The sequence below is a fragment of the Marmota monax genome, unplaced genomic scaffold (assembly GCF_021218885.2).
Source record: "Marmota monax isolate L192 unplaced genomic scaffold, Marmota_monax_Labrador192_F-V1.1 WCK01_AAM20220418_F8-fsc00510, whole genome shotgun sequence".
Taxonomy (NCBI): domain Eukaryota; kingdom Metazoa; phylum Chordata; class Mammalia; order Rodentia; family Sciuridae; genus Marmota; species Marmota monax.
The window spans coordinates 324,807-331,126 of NW_026693173.1; positions in this window are offsets into that span (position 1 = coordinate 324,807).

Here is a 6,320-nt window from a genome sequence, read left to right on the forward strand (position 1 = left end):
GAAGAGATATGTTTAAGTTCACACACACAGATAGGATAAAAGCACACATTTTATTACTTGTGATGAGAAAAAGAAAGTTTACAAACTGAGGTTCAAACTGTTCCAAGAGTCAACAGTGGGGTCAGGAAAGTATTTGTCCACTTCACACTGACCTTAGATGACAAAAGAAGTCCATCTTGAAGGAGCTCATGAAATAAGTTCAGAGTATTTGGAAAGGTGTATGTTGGATATCTTTAATCCTGCTGTTTCTTGGATCTGGACTCTGTACTGGAGAAGGAGGATGGGACACCTGGTTTGACTTGACACCTGGTTTTGGCCTCAGCTCATCCTGAACTCAGCGAATGACCTGGTTAGACACATCTGCTCTGCCCTCTTCCCTTATCCCCAGGCATAACAGTTGGTTTCTGAACTTCTCTCTGGGTGTGTCTGCCCCTTTGATGGACAGGTGGGTGAGCTGTCTTCCTGGAGATGCAGAACATCAGTGTGGAGAGCAGAGGGCTCAGAACCCTGTGGACACAGAGGTTGCTCACCTTCAGGTAGGTTCCTCCCGCTGAATCCTGTGCTAGGTTGTTCCACTTCTTGCCCACCAGAGGGCGATATGAACCTGGAAGTATACTCACCACAGCCTCAGCCCAGGAGAGGCTGATCTATATTTCAAGCATAAATTTAATTTTACATTTTTATCTGTTAAGACAGCATCATTATAGGAACTGAGTGAGACACCGTGGTCTCTTACTGCTGTCACTCAGGTTGCCTTTTGTGCATTCATAGCACTCAGGATGGAGGTCAACACTATAATTGTCATAGGTGGGACCACAGCATATTTTTAAGGCTGTGTGCTCCTGGGCCAGCCAGGGTTGCTCCACAGAATCATGTGGGGACCCAGGCTAGGGAGGCTCCATCCCCGTGTGTGCACCATGTGGAGCCCATGGCCTCCTCCCTCTGCTCCTGTGGGAGAGGAGGCCTGGAATGTGATTGACTTATTGAACATTATTTTTATCTGTTAAAGAAAACTGTTTTCATCCCCCAAAATCACTCTTTAACAAGGCAAACCATGGAAGAGAAAAACAAAGGACACTCTTTTGTTTACAGAGATAAGTCAGCTCATTAGCACTCTTACACTTCATGGTCAATTTAGGAACTATTCAACACTTCCATCCATAGACCTTCTTTCTGTGATGCTAACATTTGTAAGGAGCATGCATGTTTTCATTACCCAGTGAAACAACATTACTTTGTGTGGCCAATAGACAATACAGCTTTGCCATCATTTTTTTTTAACTTCTTACTGTTTCTCTGAGTGGATTGGATAATTTTGTGTAAAATATTGCCTCAACCCAGCAGCTAAGCTACTAGCATTTTATCCTCCTACAACCCTGTCTTTCTGTAAGTGAGGAATCAGGCTGTGTCTTTCTGTGTGGCCTTGGCTCAGGGTTGGTCTTGAGCATGTTGTGGGATGTTGGTCAGTGGTGGAGCAGGTGCCTCCTGGGCAGAAGCTCTGGTTTCCATTCTCACAGCCAGAGAAATGACTTTTTCCACTATATGAAACAGTATAATTTTTAATTACATTTATTTCCTTTTTTTCTGCTAACACACTGCTTTTCAAACTCTCCAGGTTTATGTACATCTCGATCTGTACAAGGTACTCACGCTCATTTGTGCAGCCAATATTAGTGCACATTCACCAACTAATCCATGCCTTCCTGTATTTGCCTTTTACACATCTCCATGTCTCTCTGAGTGATTGCTCCTCTGTGAGCAGCATTTTCAGTGGTTTCTCCAAAGCAAGGATAACTAACTCTCTGGTTTTAATCACAGTTTCCTTTTACTACAATTGCTTCTTTCACCTTTCTGGGATTCCAAATATTTAAAAAAAAATACTTATTCACAACATTGTTTTAAAATTTAAAAATTGTGAATTATATTTTCTTTCACATAAATAAATATTCACATAAATTTAATACTCATCACAAAAAGGACCTTGGGATTTCAGTTACATTCACCAGGAGCTCTATTATCTAGGAATCACCTTCAACACCATGGCACAAACTTCCATCCTTTTGGTGACTTATGAGTGACTTTTCCAACTCTGATTCTTTCAAAGATGAAGGCAGGGAGTCAAGGGTGTCAGCAGGGGGAGTGGAAACTGCATCCTCATTGTATCCCTGCTGGACACTGGAATAATAAGAGAGAAATACCAGTTTGAGTGCCCAATTAATAAGCCATTTCCTTCATTTTCCTTTCATAAGTTATTACAGACTTTGTAATTTTTGTGTTTGTGATTAGATTTGAATCCTAATTTCACACACACACACACACACACACACACACAAAGCATTTGTAAGCATGAGGGTCCTGCAGAAGGTCCTACACCATCCCTGCGCCAGAGTCCTTCCCAGAGCCCAGGTCTTGCTCCTCCTGCAGTGTCCACACTCATCCTGTTTGCTCATTCAGAAGGTCCCTAGACACGTCTGTGCTTGTCCTCCACATGCCAGGCTAGACAGCTGCAGCTGACAGCACCACTCATGTGTGTGGCCTGAGCTGTGGACAAGGTAGTCATGGTCCACAGCCCTCAGCTGCACCTGTTTCCTGAGTTCCCAAAACCTTCCTCTCACAGGGCAGAGAATCTGCTGAGCTGCTGCCCAGACCAGCAGCTCTTGTGTCAGCTGGGCCACCCAGGCAGGGAGGTTTTTGTTAGGGGCTGTACCACTGTGGGAAGAACCTGTGTACCTTGCAAGCAGTAATGCACCCCAGCATCCTCAGCCTCCACCCTGCTGATTCTCAGTGTGAAATCTGTCCCTGTCCCAGTACCACTGATCCTGTCTGGGACCCCATTGAACTGGTTGGAAACCCGATGTAGTAGGCCCTGTGGAGCCTAGCCTGGCTTGTGCATAACCTAGTTCAAATAGGTGTTTCCATCTTTGTGTAGGAGCCTCTGACTGGACCTGCAGGAGATGGAGACTGACTGTCCAGGAGTGACGGGCTCGATGAGAGGAGTCTGGGTCATCACAAAATCCCCACTGGTTCCTAAAAATCACAGAGGAATTCAAGGTTATGTAGAAACTTTAAGAAATGTTTTCCCATTTTTTGTACATTTCAGACTAAATTAATTTTTGTTTTTGATTTATACACTAAAATTATTTATATACATAAAGAACTTAAAATTGAGTAAGCTCTAACAGCCTCTCTAGTATTCCCTTCAACAACCCCCTCATATGATGTGACAATATGCATCAGAGCCCAGTCCCTTGCTCCTTCTAGAACACTCTCTCATATTTATTGACCTCAGCTGCCTCATCATGGAGGACAGACCTGCACATCCCTCATGTGGGCAGAGCACACATGGGCAGAATGGGGGCCCAGGGCTCCCCTCCCTCCTCCTTCTCCCTCCTCATCCCCTCTGTCCTCATCTGGGACCCAGAGCAGCAACAGCCCCAGGAACTGAGCAGGGAGCCTCATTTTGAGAAGCTGAGCTGAGGAGTCCTGGTGAGTCAAGGGCAGGTTAGAGCTGAGCTTTTATGTCAGCCTTGCAGGAAGGCCCTCCCCTGGAAGCAGCAGGCAAATGCCCTGGTGGGTGCTGGGGGGGAGAATGAGGGATGGGACTGCCTTGTGAGCCCAGGGCCATTAGATGTCTTCTATATTTGGAGGAAATAGAGCAGAGAAATATCCCTGGGTGCCTGTGGTGTGGGCAGAAGTACCCATCATGGAAGCCCCATTCTGTGAGGGATCATGGTGCCCAGGGCCTGCCCTCCTAAGACAGTACAAATGCCCAGATAGGGAGGTGGCCTGCAGGTCAGACTGTGTGAGGAAAATGACCATCCTGCTGTCTTCCCCTCAGCTGAGAAGAGAAGGTGACAAGTGCCACCTCACAAGGGTTGATGTTTGAAATTTCTTCTAGCCACAGCATGCAGTTGAAGAAGTTCAAGAGCTTCTGGTGTCTGATGTAATCTGGAGAATTACAAGAGTATCAGGGACAGTTTAGATGTCACCTTTTCCTGGCCAGTGAAAAAAATTAGAGCAGTAGTGGACAAGAAGCTGGTGGGAAGAGAAACCTTGTTTCAGCTGAAGATCAAGTAGCCCTGCTCAAGGAAAGAGGACAAGGAGCATGTCCACTGAGGTAGTCACTGTGAACCTCCTGGGGTGAGGTCTATAACTGGTGGCCATCCTTTCCTAGTTGTTGGGAGTCTCCCTGAGAACTCCCTGGGCCTTTCAAACATGGCGGTGGGCAAATTGCCAGTGGGAGGCTAGAATTCCCCAGGCCTTTCAGATAAGGAGCCCCTAATGCAACATGGCAGCCGGGAAGTTGCCAGTGGGCGGATAACAAGTTGTTTTGAAAATTTTCTAATTGGCCCTCCCATCTTCCGTACTCTTGGACAGTTCATGCCCCCCATGCATCTTATGCAGGTTGGACAAGAGTGCACTGTAGGTGATGACTTGACCTTTACTATGATAGGCCCTGGGAGCTTCCTGGTTTAAGATAACTGACTCTCACTTTCTATATAAGTTAGCACCAGCTTGCAATAAGGTGCTTCATCTTTGTCACTGCTATCTGTGTGTGTGCATTTTAATCTCCCACGATGAACCTTGGCCTTTCATTGGTGCCAAGACCCGGGAGAGGAAATTCCTCATTCTGAGGACCCCCTCTCTCAAGGTTCGTCGTCCTCGTTCACCTTTTTGAGCACTGCAACATTCCACCCAACATCAGCTCTCCAATAAGTAATTCCTTCTGATCAACAACCAGTGAGTCCCCTCCCCCTCTTTGGGAATCCATCTCCAAATGGCTATATGCAAAGGCTTTGGCTGTGAACATCCAGCAAGGCCCTTGACACCTTGTTTGGAGGAGAGAACGCACCCCACCACAACTTTCACAGTTAAGGTAGACTCTCTGGATGCCCATTTCATGGTTGATGAGCTATAAGGGACAGAAGAATAGGCATTCCCTGACTCTTTATCTCCTCCTCTCCTGGAAAAACCCTGACATCAGGTGGCCTGTGACTCCTGGCCTTAAGGTCTCGCTGGTTGGGCTCTTGGGTGATGATTCATTTGCCCTCCTGGCCCTGGCTCTCCTGAGTCTCTTTGGTTGACTTCTCCTTTTGGGGATGCCTGAAGGAAACTCAACCAAATCCGGTTCCAGTACAGGCCATTCACCTCTTCTATTGCTGCTGAGAGTCATCATGGGAGCCTCTTCTTCCCTCCCCGCTGATTCCCCTCTCAAATGCCTCCTGGCTAATCTTAACCGGTTGTCCCTCACTTCGGACATCAAACCCAAACTCCTCATCAAATTCAGTACACAGAATTGGCCATATTACCAATTAGACAACCAAAACTGATGGCCCCCAGAGGGGTCTCTAGATTCTCAAATTCTTTGTGACCTTTTTAACTTCTGCAAGTGCTCAAAATGGTGGAAAGAGATCCCCCTATGTGGAGGCCTTTTCCCTCCTTCACTCCCACCCTGAGCTATGCTTCTCCAATAGATCCTCACCCTCAGCCTTCTGCCCCAGACTCTCGGCTGTCACTCCCACCTCAGCAACCTGATTTCTCCCCTCCAATTACTAGATCAAAAACCCAAACCTCAGCTGGTTCTCAGACCATTGCCCCCTTGCTGAGGTAGCAGGTACTTAGGTACCCCTCCACCCACTCACTCCTCTCTTCTCCTGTCAGTGTGCACACCAGGTCTCACCAGGTCCTCTTACCAGCTAACCCAAAGCTCAAACCAGCTGAGGAGAGCCCTCAGACCCCTATTCAAAATAGTCCCTTACAGGCTTTTTGGGATACTCACTCCCATCTTCCCCTCTGCTCTACCTGTTCTACAGCTCAAGTTTTCGTTGCTAGGAAAATCCCAAACCCCTTTCCCATTATTCTTTTACATCTCCTTCCTCATTCTCAGATCCACCAGAGCTGCACTCAGCCCTGACTTCCCATCTTCCTTCTCCCTACCAGGCCCACAGAAAAGTCTTAACTGACCTTCTCCATAAATCTTCACCATGGCTGGATTTAGGACTTTCAGCAAAATAATCCCTATAAAAGAGTTCAGTGTAGATAAACTTTCTCTTTTCATGTTGCCCTGTTCCACTTGGCCACTGGCTGGAAAAATCAGCACTCCAAAAGCTAGACACCCCCTTACTAGTTTTTCACAAAATATGTGAACAATGCCTCTGGCCTTGAGCTGGGCTTCACAGAGATGGCTACATTTCTAAGATAAGGAAGTTACCAACTGGGCTCCATGGGAACAGCTGGCAGGGGAAGGAAAAAATGAAGCTCTTCCCATCCCAGGTGTCCTTGAAAACTTAACTTGCCCAGAACAGAGAGAAAAAAACAAA